A 14,268-nucleotide genomic window follows, 5' to 3' on the forward strand; every position below is an offset into this window, starting at 1 on the left:
TGGGTAATTATGAGGAAGACGGTCACATTTGTATACCAGTTATGTGGTTACTTGTCATTGGACATGGGTATGTCCCAGGGAGGGGCTTAGAGGATATAAGCGGCTGTTTTGGGGGGTTTCTGGGTAGATTGGGTTTGGTGATAGAGGGGGGGGGGGCTGCTGAGCCAGGTACACCCCCAACCTGTAAAAGCTATGGAAGCTACAGGGTAAACCTGTTTTAGGCTTAGTGTGGTTCGTTATTTTGTGTGAGAAGTCTATTGTCTACCCATTTGTCTTGTAAATATGAATTACTACATTACTCTACATTACTCTACTCTACATTACTCTACTCTACATTACTCTACATGACTCTACTCTACATTACTCTACTCTACAATACTCTACATTACTCTACTCTACATGACTCTACTCTACATTACTCTACTCTACATTACTCTACATGACTCTACTCTACAATACTCTAACCTACATTACTCTACTCTACATTACTCTACTCTACATTACTCTACTCTACATTACTCTACTCTACATTACTCTACATTACTCTACTCTACATGACTCTACATGACTCTACTCTACATTACTCTACTCTACATGACTCTACATTACTCTACTCTACATTACTCTACATTACTCTACTCTACATTACTCTACTCTACATTACTCTACTCTACTCTACATGACTCTACTCTACATTACTCTACATGACTCTACTCTACTCTCCTTCTTGAACCACAGTTTTGAGCCATGTACAGTGGGGAGAACAAGTATTTGATACACTGCCGATTTTGCAGGTTTTCCCACTTACAAAGCATGTAGAGGTCTGTAATTTTTATCATAGGTACACTTCAACTGTGAGAGACGGAAAAGGATTTTTAAGTAATTAATTTGCATTTTATTGCATGACATAAGTATTTGATCACCTACCAACCAGTAAGAATTCCGGCTCTCACAGACCTGTTCGTTTTTCTTTAAGAAGCCCTCCTGTTCTCCACTCATTACCTGTATTAACTGCACCTGTTTGAACTTGTTACCTGTATAAAAGACACCTGTCCACACACTCAATCAAACAGACTCCAACCTCTCCACAATGGCCAAGACCAGAGAACTGTGTAAGGACATCAGGGATAAAATTGTAGACCTGCACAAGGCTGGGATGGGCTACAGGACAATAGGCAAGCAGCTTGGTGAGAAGGCAACAACTGTTGGCGCAATTATTAGAAAATGGAAGAAGTTCAAGATGACGGTCAATCACCCTCGGTCTGGGGCTCCATGCAAGATCTCACCTCGTGGGGCATCAATGATCATGAGGAAGGTGAGGGATCAGCCCAGAACTACACGGCAGGACCTGGTCAATGACCTGAAGAGAGCTGGGACCACAGTCTCAAAGAAAACCATTAGTAACACACTACGCCGTCATGGATTAAAATCCTGCAGCGCACGCAAGATCCCCCTGCTCAAGCCAGCGCATGTCCAAGCCCGTCTGAAGTTTGCCAATGACCATCTGGATGATCCAGAGGAGGAATGGGAGACCCATACAATCATACAAAGTGATTTTCTGGATTTTTGTTTTAGATTCCGTCTCTCACAGTTGAAGTGTACCTATGATAAAAAATTACAGACCTCTACATGCTTTGTAAGTAGGAAAACCTGCAAAATCGGCAGTGGATCAAATACTTGTTCTCCCCACTGTACATTAATAGCGATTAATTAGGACAATTTGAAATTAGCAGTGGTCCTTTTTATTCTTGCTCTAATTGTAGAAATCTAAATTAATTCAATCCTGCTTTGACCTATATTGTTTGTCACCTGAATATTAATTTCTAAAGAATCACAAATTAAGATGATCATTTAATTAATTGTGGAACACCAAGACACTGAACCAGCTGCTTTCGGGATCTGTCAACTGTGATGATGTTAATTTTATGTTCACTTGTCACGAACACGCACGCTGTCTAATCTGCCATTAGGCCCTGTTGTAGAATAGCTCTAATCTGCCATTAGGCCCTATTGTAGAATAGCTCTAATCTGCCATTTGGCCCTATTGTAGAATAGCTCTAATCTGCCATTAGGCCCTATTGTAGAATAGCTCTAATCTGCCATTAGGCCCTATTGTAGATTAGCTCTAATCTGCCATTAGGCCCTGTTGTAGAATAGCTCTAATCTGCCATTAGGCCCTATTGTAGAATAGCTCTAATCTGCCATTAGGCCCTATTGTAGAATAGCGCGTCCATTTCTTTCTAGAAGCATTCTACTGCTGTCACGCCCCGGCTCTGGGGACTCTTAAATGTTGAGCTAGGGTGTGTAGTTTCTATGTTAAGTTGTTCTGTGTTTAGGTTCTAGATTGTGTATATCTATGTTGGCCAGGGTGGTCCCCAATCAGAGGCAGCTGTAGCTCGTTGTCTCTGATTGGGGACCATACTTAAGCAGCCGTTTTGGCACCAGTCTGTGTGGGATCTTGTTCCGTAAAGTTTTGTTTTGTGTAACCTAGGACTTCACGTATCGTTTATTTGTTGTTTTGTCGTGTGTTAAGTACTTTTTTTTAAAAATGTACGCTTATCACGCTGCGCCTTGGTCCGTCTCGTACCTAAACGATCGTGACAACTGCACAATACTATATTATTCTATAGCACCTGTGTTAGCAGTAAGCTACTGTTTATAGATCATGCCCAGTTCGGTATGATTTTTTAATTTTTTTTATGTAAAGTTATTTTCTCTAGTCTTCCAGAATGAAACGTTGTTCCGGTGCACAGAATCATCGTAACACTCACGAGATAGAAACTGTTCATTTCGTTTTTGTTAATGCTTTCCTTTCTTCATACTTTAAACACTGTGTCGGAGCTCCGCGTGTCCTGTCTTGTCTGTGTCGGTTTGGGTTGCGCGTCAGGAGCATGAGCGCACTGCTATGTTACTGGGTTGCCGCCATTCGCTGGTTCCATTCATGTAACAAAGGTGTACATGGAAGTTGGTCACGTCTGTTTTAGACGGAATGTATGCAATTGGGTAATTCTGAGGAAGACGGTCACATTTGTATACCAGTTATGTGGTTACTTGTCATTGGGTATGGGAGGGGCTTAGAGGATATAAGCGGCTGTTTTGGGGGGTTTCTGGGTAGATTGGGTTTGGTGATAGGGGGGGGGGGGGGGGCTGCTGAGCCAGGTACACCCCCAACCTGTAAAAGCTATGGAAGCTACAGGGTAAACCTGTTTTAGGCTTAGTGTGGTTCGTTATTTTGTGTGAGAAGTCTATTGTCTACCCATTTGTCTTGTAAATATGAATTGCCCAGCTATCACTATTGAACACTGTGAATAAATATGGACACCTTTGCACCAGAACCTTCTGCCTCCTGAATGTCTGCCCTCAAGACCGCATCTCTATGTAACCTATTTCACATTACAACAGTCACTATTATCCTGCGAGAGGAATGCATACTTACCCTGCGCCTCAATTTGCAATGCCAAGTAAACAGCCTTGTGTTCCCTTCACAAACAGTGGTACGCTAAACGTCAGGTAAACAGCCTTGTGTTCCCTTCACAAACAGTGGTACACTAAACGTGAAGTATATAGCCTTGTGTTCCCTTCACAAACAGTGGTAAATTAAACGTCAGGTAAACAGCCTTGTGTTCCCTTCACAAACAGTCTTTCCCTTTCCAAACCTTTTATAATAGAACATAACATTCCTCAGATGCCTTAAGACTGGGTTTAATTGGGCCTGCATGACTGCCAGTTTAGTTTTCTCCTCCACCCATGGTTAACTCACTGACAGGTCATGTGGGGCCTCTAGGTGTGTAGCATTAGCCAGCCGGTTTATATAATATGTCCTTTAGTGCTTGGACAGTGATGTCACACCGTTGACAAGGATTTGTGTGTGTGTGTGTGTGTGTGTGTGTGTGTGTGTGCGTCGTATACCCACGGTTACCGGTGGTGAGCCACAAAACAATCAGCTGGCGGGTGGAATGAAAACGTTATTTCAACCCGCGGGTCGGCTCGCAGTTCAGAACAATTACATTGCGGGTCAGAAACATTTTTTAAAATCAAGATAATACGCTTTTTAAAAACCCAGGAGCTTTAATGTGTTGCATTGTGTTGCGAATTCCATTGTGTGAGCAGCGAGGCAGACATGAGGCTACCAGCCATGAGTTGAGAGTGTGGAGCCGGGAACTGTCCCTTGTTTGTTTGGTGCTAAAATGTTCTAATTTGTCCACGCGCAGAGTTTATGTTCCCTCTCCCAATGCAAGAATACGACACGTTGGCAAGTTTACTTTCCCTGGAGAGCCTAGCTCACGCTAAATGTCTAACGTAGGCCTGACCAGAGAAATAAACAGAAAGGTTATGATAAGGGTATAGACTACAACATCACCATGGAAACAGGTGCTGCGCGAGTGAAATCCCCAGTTTGGAAGGACAACAACTGGGTAGGCCTATTTGTTTTGTATAATTCAGTTCATTATCAGTTCATAAGACCCATACGTAGTCCATATAAAGTGTAAACCAGTGCGACTGGTAAAAGTTTGAGAAGCCTACAAAATAAATGGAGCCTATTTTTGCAGCCTATATTCAATTCTGGGAATGGTTTATTTAAGTTTGAATTAGACCTAAACTATTTGATTATCTAAATAACATTGAACGTAAAGGTATTGTTTTGTTATGTTTACATTTCAGTCATTTAGCAGACGCTCTTATCCAGAGCGACTTACAGGAGCAATTAGGGTTAAGTGCCTTGCTCAAGGGCACATCGACAGATTTTTCACCTAGTCGGCTCGGGGATTAGAACCAGCGACCTTTCGGTTACTGGCACAACGCTCTTAACCACTAAGCTACCTGCCGGCACCATGTTGGCTACAGGCTTTCATTAGGTAAGTAGAAGGTTAATTAGAAGGCTCTTTCTCAAAACGATTTGAGTGACTCATCGCATTTTGAAAATTAAAAATATAATCTTAAATCATGGCATGGTTTCCTTTTATACAAATGTTGAAGAGACAATTAAATAAATGTATCTCATTTGGCGGGTAAAGGATCGGCTCTCGGAACAATTCTATGCGGGTGGGTTGGTTTGCGGAGAAAGATCTGTCCTGATATCGGGTGGGGCTCGGGAATTGATGTAGCCAGCGTGGGGCAGGTGGGCTCCAAAAAACGGACCCGTGTGTGTATGTGTGTGTATGTGTGTGTGTGTGTGTGTGTCAATGTTTCTTATCCATTACACAAGCATCAGGTTTATGGATATTAACTTTCTAGAATATATCCTATCCTCTCATGAATTGAACTTCATTTGTATAAAAGGAAACCCCCGACCAACTTCTGGTTTGATGAGCAACCCCCAACCAACCTCTGGTTTTTATTATACAAACACCATTAATTGTTAAGCATTTTACAGCCATTGGGAATTGAATGAAATAGATTTACATTGGAGTAGGCTATCTACTTATCATGTCAGCTGATTGTCTCTCCCACCACCCCTACCCTACCACCGTTACCCTACCACCGTCACCCTGCCACCGTCACCCTACCACCTCTACCCTGCCACCGTTACCCTGCCACCCTACCACCACCACCCTACCACCGTCACCCTACCACCGTCACCCTACCACCTCTACCCTACCACTGTCACCCTGCCACCGTCACCCTACCACCGTCACCCTACCACCTCTACCCTGCCACCGTTACCCTGCCACCCTACCACCACCACCACCCTACCACCGTCACCCTACCACCTCTACCCTACCACCGTTACCCTACCACCTCTACCCTGCCACCGTCACCCTGCCACCGTCACCCTACCACCGTCACCCTACCACCGTTACCCTACCACCGTTACCCTACCACCGTTACCCTACCACCTCTACCCTACCACCTTTACCCTACCACCGTTACCCTACCACCTTTACCCTACTTGTACCTATTTTTTCCCCCCGGAAATCTTCTCTGTCTGTCAGTGGTGTTCTGCTGTTATAACAATAATAATATGCCATTTAGCAGACGCTTTCATCCAAAGCGACTTACAGTCATGTGCACATACATTTTTACGTATGGGTGGTCCCGGGGATCGAACCCACTACCCTGGCGTTACAAGCGCCGTGCTCTACCAGCTGAGCTACAGAGGACCACGGTCTGGATTCATACAAATGTTGTCTGTCTGTCAGTGGTGTTCTGCTGTTGGTCTGGATTAATAAAGCACATAGATTCTGCTCAGGGGTTGTAATCTCTCTGGATGTCTCAGGAGTTCTGGGCTGCAGCTCTGTGGCGTTTTACGTTCTTCTCAACCAGAGAGAAGTCACTACCATGGGGTGTGATGTCAGTAGTGAGGTTAGACTTCTCAACCAGAGAGAAGTCACTACCATGGGGTGTGATGTTAGTAGTGAGGTTAGACTTCTCAACCAGAGAGAAGTCACTACCATGGGGTGTGATGTCAGTAGTGAGGTTAGACTTCTCAACCAGAGAGAAGTCACTACCATGGGGTGTGATGTCAGTAGTGAGGTTAGACTTCTCAACCAGAGACAGTGTGTTGAGTTGTGATGTTATATACACTGGAGAGGGGATGTAAGCTACCCAACCTATAACTCAAATCAAATCAAAGTTTATTGGTCATGTACACAGTTAAGCAGCTGTTATAGTGGGTGCAGCGAAATGCTGCTGTTACTAGCTCATAACAGTGCAGTATAATGCATGTGTTACTAGCTCCTAACAGTGCAGTATAATGCTTGTGTTACTAGCTCCTAACAGTGCAGTATAATGCTTGTGTTACTAGCTCTTAATAGTGCAGTATAATGCTTGTGTTACTAGCTCATAATAGTGCAGTATAATGCTTGTGTTACTAGCTCCTAACAGTGCAGTATAATGCTTGTGTTACTAGCTCTTAACAGTGCAGTATAATGCTTGTGTTACTAGCTCCTAACAGTGCAGTAAAATGTCAAGTGCACAAATAATCATAAATTAGAAACAAGAAATCACGAATGTCAGAACAAATCCAATTAACAACCCAAATAACACTGTATTAGTAATCCAAATGCAATCAATGCGTATATTCACTGAGTGTACAAAACATTAAAGGGGAACTTCACCCTGGGGGAATCTGGGCTTGTTTTCATCATGTCTGAGACATTTCTAGGACAGTGAGATGTGTTTCACACATAATTGCCCAGGAGGAAGGCAGGTCAGGGCTTCGCGTGCTGAATGATACACTCTATGACGGCTTCCGGTTTATTGATAGGGGGCGAGATCTAACAATAAATGTAGTCCTGCTTTGTGGCATTTCGCGAAGGCTCTATGTTATACTGCGGGGGGGCAGGTAGCTTAGTGGTTAAGAGCGTTGTGCCAGTAACCGAAAGGTCGCTGGTTCTAATCCCCGAGCCGACTAGGTGAAAAATCTGTCAATGTGCTCTTGAGCAAGGTACTTAACCCTAATTGCTCCTGTAAGTCGCTCTGGATAAGAGCGTCTGCTAAATGACTAAAATGTGAAAAAATACTGATCGCACTATACATTTTTGTGGGTGTAGATATGGTTGTCCTTGTTTGATATAGCCTTTGGATGTCTTTCAGCGACGTTCCTATCGGCAGATTCATTGCTAAGTATACAAGCAGACACATTTTTTCCAACTTGTGTTGGGCGGTGCTTAATGCTCTGGCCCCGCCCCTCCCCCAAGGCGGGCTTTTTTGAAAAGGAGGCGGACACTAACAACAATCTTTTGGGCAAATCTGAAAGAACTGACCAGGTGCAATGGCTTCAAGTGATTCCTCTCGTCGACACTCATTCGACGATGGAGCATCTATTAGCTACATGGTGACATTCAACCATACATGTCTTAACCGGAATATAGCGAAGAGGATTTGAAACAAAGCGTTGGATTTAGCTAGAAGCTCAGCTACAGCCGATGCCAGCACCAAGACGGCAGAAGACAAATACGGTGCCTAGCTAAGTAGGTTATTTTTCCTGCAAGCCACCTAGCTAACTTTAGTTTATCTACTGAAACCCACATTGTCGCTGGCTAACATACTACTGTGTTACAATGGGGGGGAAATCAAATAATTGTTCTGTTTGCTAAGTTCGCTAGCTACTAAACAGCAATCTACAATGTTACAACCATCCACCTATTGTTAGGTTTACCAGCAAACGTTAGCACATGACTGGAGTTGGCTAGCTGGTTAGCCTGGCGCCCACTAACTTGTTATGTGCCGCGCCTCGCGTTTGTAACTTGTCGTAAACACGTGTAACATCAGCAACTGTAGCTAGCTATGTAATATATAATTGAGGAGCGTTGACATTGGTTATGATTATGACCATGGGATGCATTTCAATCTCATCAAATTATAGACTTGACGCAAGATAGGATTCCAAACAGATGTAAATAACAAGTATTGTATATCCAGCAGGCTAGCTAGCTAAGTTTACTAGCAAACAGTGAGGAGAAACAATAATACAACAATTTACTGTTGTAAATCTCTAAAACTGAAGCTGGTTTTACTATATAAATATTTGCCTAAGCATGCTTGATAGGCACGGCTGTAGGAGGATACTATCTGCCTACCTACCTAGGTACATTTGCACGGTCTGGTCACTGTGCAAAGGTTGAGGGTTATGACATATTTATTTCTATTAGGCTAGATATTGTTGTAAATGTAATCTCTGTGCCTGTGCACATGTATGCATGTTCAACTAGTCTACCCTAATGTTGATGTTATGCTGGCACGGTTAAACTGTCGTTCAAACTGTACAATAGAGTACAATTGTTTTTGTTTTTTGTCTTACAGACAATACTGTGTGGTGCCTGGGCTTCTTCCCGGAGGGGATTCTAGTTACAGAAACATAATTCCTTTGCCTGCGTGTGTCATTGTAGCAGAACTGTATCCAGTGAACTGTATCCCTCTTGAGGGATTAGACATTATGCTGGATTTCAAGCAGATTACTCATGAGGAGCTGAATGGCAGTTTGTTCTGTATGTTTCTTTGGAATAATAATAATAATAAGCCATTTAGCAGACGCTTTTATCCAAAGCGACTTACAGTCATGTGCGCATACATTTTTACGTACGGGTGGTCCCGGGGATTGAACCCACTACCCTGGTGTTACAAGCGCCATGCTCTACCAATTGAGCTACAGAGGACCACAGGATTGGCAGTTACGTTATGACCACCTCTCCCATCATCTGTTGATCACCAGTTCTCTTAGCTACAGATTGTTATACCAGATAATGTGACTTCACCAAAGATGTTTGGTATCCAGGATGGTACTGTTTGGTGTAGCACAGATCATTTTCGAACAACGTTAGCGATGCCGTCTTTGGCCTCGATTCAGGGAAACAGGAGTCTCGTAAAATGTCTGTGTCCAGTTGCAGGGGGTCAGTTTGAATTTAGAAAATGCTCCGTTATTAAAATAAATAATTGTTTTGCTCCATAAAGTAATCCAACAATATGTGCGTCGCCATCGTGTCTATTTCAAGTCTTCTCTCATTGATGGAGCCAGGTCTCTGTCATCATGACATGCAGCACTTTGTGGTGGACTCTTGAAATAGACAAGATGTCAGCAAAAATCTTTGGGTAAATCACATTATCTGGTGTAAATCTGTAGCTACAGTTCTCTGCACTTGAGTATCTCTACACCTGAGACACACTCGGACACACTGAACTGTACTACGCTGTTCATACAATTATTTTTGTATGTTACTTTTACCATATAACATTCTTGTTGAATACCCAGTTCTCTTAAGTTAGCATTCAATAGTGTACACTCCCCTGTATTTTTGAATTTGACAAATAAACAAACATTCTTTGGATATCTGAATGTCTAACATCTGTTTGATGCTATAGAGCCCTGTACAGCTTATAGAAATATATTCTGTAAATCCATAAGGGCATACACATTTCAAAGATTGATAGAAAATATTCATATTTATTTTATGGTGGTTCTAAATCAGGGCTCTCCAACCCTGTTCCTGGAGAGGTACCGTCCTGTAGGTTTTCCCTCCAACCCTAATCTAGCACCATGATTCGAATAACTACCTGGTTGATAAGCTGAATGAGGTTAGTTATAACTGGGGTTGGAGCGAAAACCTACAGGACGTAGCTCTCCAGGAACAGGGTTGGAGACCCCTGTTCTACATGGTCTGAGCCACACTGGCTGCGTTTACACAGGCAGCCCAATTCTGATCTTTCGTCCACTAATTGGTCTTAATCATATCAGATCTTTTTTTCAGAACTGATCTGATTGGCCAAAAGACCAATTAGTGAAAAAAAGATCAGAATTGGGATGCCTGTGTAAACGCAACCATTATCCTTGCTTCGGAACACTGGCAATTGTGTTCGGCATGGTGGGCTGGGGAAGCTGAGACTCTTTGTGCTCATGGCAATGGGCTTGTTCTGTCTGCGGTGAACGGCCAGCTGGATAAGACTCTGCCAAAAGTGGTGTAGGGGTTCTTAACCACCAACTATTTGGTCCTCTTGCAGAAGATTTCCTGGTGCTGCACGTCTCCTGGAAATACATGGTTGTGGTGTTAGCATTTTACACTTTTTGTGGAAGAGACGTAGGGCAACACACCTTTGTTGGTAACGGTATCAACCGAATGGGACCGGCTAGTGTATTGTTTAGGGACAATGAGGGGACATTGGGAGCTGCTTTTGAGAGGAAAGATCAGTCAACAAAGTGAATGGTCTGGGGGTCTAAAGAAGGTGTGAGAAGTCTTTGGAAGGCAGTTCTTACACAGTATGAATTGTTGTGTATGGGAGGTTGAGGAGAAATGGAACCTTAATTGCTCTCATACACAACAATACATTTACTGTCTAAACACAACCCTGCACAACCAAAAACCCCCTTCCTCATCTCAAAGTACTGTCTGTAAACTTCCCCCCAAGCCCATTGACTTTGACAGATCATTCTGGTCAATAGTAGCCCATTGCATGGCATTTTTGTAGACATGTCTTTGTATTGTGTTTAAGAGAATCTACAGAGAGGAGAATGAGGTGGTTGTGTCATTACTGTTGTAGTCTTGATTTTATACCTTTCAGTGTCCCTTACGGGTTTCTGTCCATCAGTCTTGTTGTGCTCCATAACCGCAAGGCGTGTCTCCTCCCTCATGCTTGTGTACCCAAAATGACCCCCCCGCTTTGGGGTATTTATCAGCAGGGCACTGTGGAATGACTCCAGATAACCTGAGTTTTACTAAAAGTAAAGACTAAAAGAGAAGGGGTAGACTAAATTGATTACATGGTCTGGAAGGTTCTCTGTAGTCCTCAGGCTACATCTAACCACCTGTAACCCCATAACACAAATCATACAAACTCTACCCAATTCATGATTATACCATGCTTAATGTAAATTGAGCTATACTACATGACCAAAAGTATGTGGACACCTGCTCGTGTGAACATCTCATTCCAAAATCATGAGCATTAATATGGAGTTGGTCCCCCCCTTTTGCTGCTATAACAGCCTCCACTCTTCTGGGAAGGCTTTCCACTAGATGTTGGAACATTGCTACGGGGACTTGCTTCCATTCAGTCACGAGCATTAGTGAGGTCGGGCACTGATGTTGGGCGATAAGGCCTGGCTCGCAGTCGGTGTTCCAATTCATCCCAAAGGTGTTTGATGGGGTTGAGGTCAGGGCTCTGTGCAGGCCAGTCAAGTTCTTCCACACTGATCTCAAAAAAAACATTTTTGTATGGACCTCACTTTGTGCACGGGGGCATTGTCATGCTGAAACAGAAAAGGGCCTTCCCCAAACTGTTGTCACAAAGTTGGAAGCACAGAATCATCTAGAATGTCATTGTATGTTGTGGTCCTCTGTAGCTCAATTGGTAGAGCATGGCGCTTGTAATGCCAGGGTAGTGGGTTCGATCCCCGGGACCACCCATACGTAAAAATGTATGCACACATGACTGTAAGTTGCTTTGGATAAAAGCGTCTGCTAAATGGCATATTATTATTATTATGTTGTAGCGTTAAGATTTCCCTTCACTGGAACTAAGGGGCCTTGCCTGAACCATGAAAAACAGCCCCAGACCATTATTCCTCCTACACCAAACTTTACAGTTGGCACTATGCATTCGGGCAGGTAGCGTTCTCCTGGCATACGCCAAACCCAGATTCGTCCGTCGGACTGCCAGATGATGAAGCGTGATTCATCACTCCAGAGAACGCGTTTCCACTGCTCCAGAGTCCAATGGCGGCGAGCTTTACACCACTCCAGCCGACGCTTGTTATTGGGCATGGTGATTTTAGGCTTGTGTGAGGCTGCTCTGCCATGGAAACCCATTTCATGAAGCTCCCGACGAACAGTTCTTGTGCTGACGTTGCTTCCAGAGGCAGTTTGGAACTCAGTAAGTGAGTATTGCAACCGATGACAGGCGATTTTTACTCGCTACGCATAAATTGCAAACAATTCTAAAAACATGTTTGGCTTTAATTATGGGGTATTGTGTGTAGATGGTTGAGAAAAATAATCAATTTAATCAATTTTGAGTTCAGGCTGTAACACAACAAAATGTGGAATAATTCAAGGGATATGAAGACACTGTAGGTGTTCCCAGGTGGGATAGGGCACGATCAGCTTCTTTTGTTTTGTTGACGTTGAGGCAGAAGTTATTTTCCTGGCACCACTCCGCCAGGGCCCTCACCTCTTCCCTGTAGGATCAGCATGGCAGAGGTTGCCTACCCTCGCCACCTGGGATTCGGCCCATCAGGAAGTCTAGGACCCAGTTGCACAGGGAGGGGTTCAGACCGAGGGCCCTGAGCTTAGTGACAAGCTTGGAGGGCACTATGGTGTTGAAAGCACAGCTGTAGTTGATGAACAACATTTTCAGGTATTCCTCTTGTCCAGGTGGGATAGGGCGGTGTGCAGTGCAATGGTGATTGTGTCATCCATGGATCTTTTGGGGCAAATTGTAGTTGTTCTAGGGCAGTGGTTCCCAAACTTTTTATAGTCCCGTACCCTTTCAAACATTTAACCTCCAGCTGCGTACCCCCTCTAGCACCAGGGGCAGCGCACTCTCAAATGTTCTTTTTTTGCCATCATTGTAAAGCCTGCCACACACACACTATACGATACATTTATTAAACATAAGAATGAGTGTGAGTTTTTGTCACAACCCGGCTCGTGGGAAGTTACATAGAGCTCTTATAGGACCTGGGCACAAATAATAATATAATAATAATAATCAATACTTTTGCTCTTTTGTTATCCATCTTCCATATAAAACCTTATTTGTTCATCAAAAATTGTGAATAACTCACCACAGGATGCACATAACTTTGCAATGTTGGGTTGTATTGGAGAGTCTCAGTCTTAAATCATTTTCCACACACAGTCTGTGCCTGTATTTAGTTTTCATGCTAGTGAGGGCCGAGAATCCACTCTCACATAGGTACGTGGTTGCAAAGGGCATCAGTGTCTTAACACCACGATTTACCAAGGCAGGTTACTCTTGAGAGCAGCCCTATCCAGAAATCTGGCAGTGGCTTCTGGTTACATTCAATTTTCACAGATCCGCTTGTTGCAATTTCGATGAGGCTCTCTTGTTCCGATATCGGTAAGTGGACTGGAGGCAGGGCATGAAAGGGATAACGAATCCAGTGGTTTGTGTCGTCCGTTTCGGGGAAAGTACCTGCGTAATTGCGCACCCAGCTCACTCAGGTGCTTCTCTATATCACATTTGACATTGTCCGTAAGCTTGAGTTCATTTGCACACAAAATATCATACAATGACGGAAAGACCTGTGTGTTGTCCCTGTTAATGCAGACAGAGAAGAGCTCCAACTTCTTAATCATAGCCTCAATTCTGTCCCGCACGTTGAATATAGTTGCGGAGAGTCCCTGTAATCCTAGATTCAGATCATTTAGGTGAGAAAAAAACATCACTCAGATAGGCCAGTTGTGTGAGAAACTCGTCATCATGCAAGCGGTCAGACAAGTGAAAATTATGGTCAGTAAAGAAAACTTTAAGCTCGTCTCTCAATTCAAAACAACGTGTCAATACTTTGCCCCTTGATAACCAGCTCACTTCTGCATGTTGTAAAAGCGTTACTTGGCCGCTGCCCATATCATTGCATAATGCAGAAAATACACGAGAGTTCAGGGGCCTTGCTTTAACAAAGTTAACCATTTTCACTGTAGTGTCCAAAACGTCTTTCAAGCTGCCAGGCACAAGAGCCTCTCGGTGGATGCTGCAGTGTACCCAAGTGGCTTCGGGAGCAACTGCTTGAATGCGCGTTAGCACTCCACTATGTCTCCCTGTCATGGCTTTTGCGCCATCAGTACAGATACCAACACATCTTGACCACCA

This window comes from Coregonus lavaretus, assembly GCF_964263955.1.
Source record: "Coregonus lavaretus genome assembly, contig: HAP1_SCAFFOLD_1899, whole genome shotgun sequence".
In the NCBI taxonomy this organism is placed as follows: Eukaryota; Metazoa; Chordata; class Actinopteri; order Salmoniformes; family Salmonidae; genus Coregonus; species Coregonus lavaretus.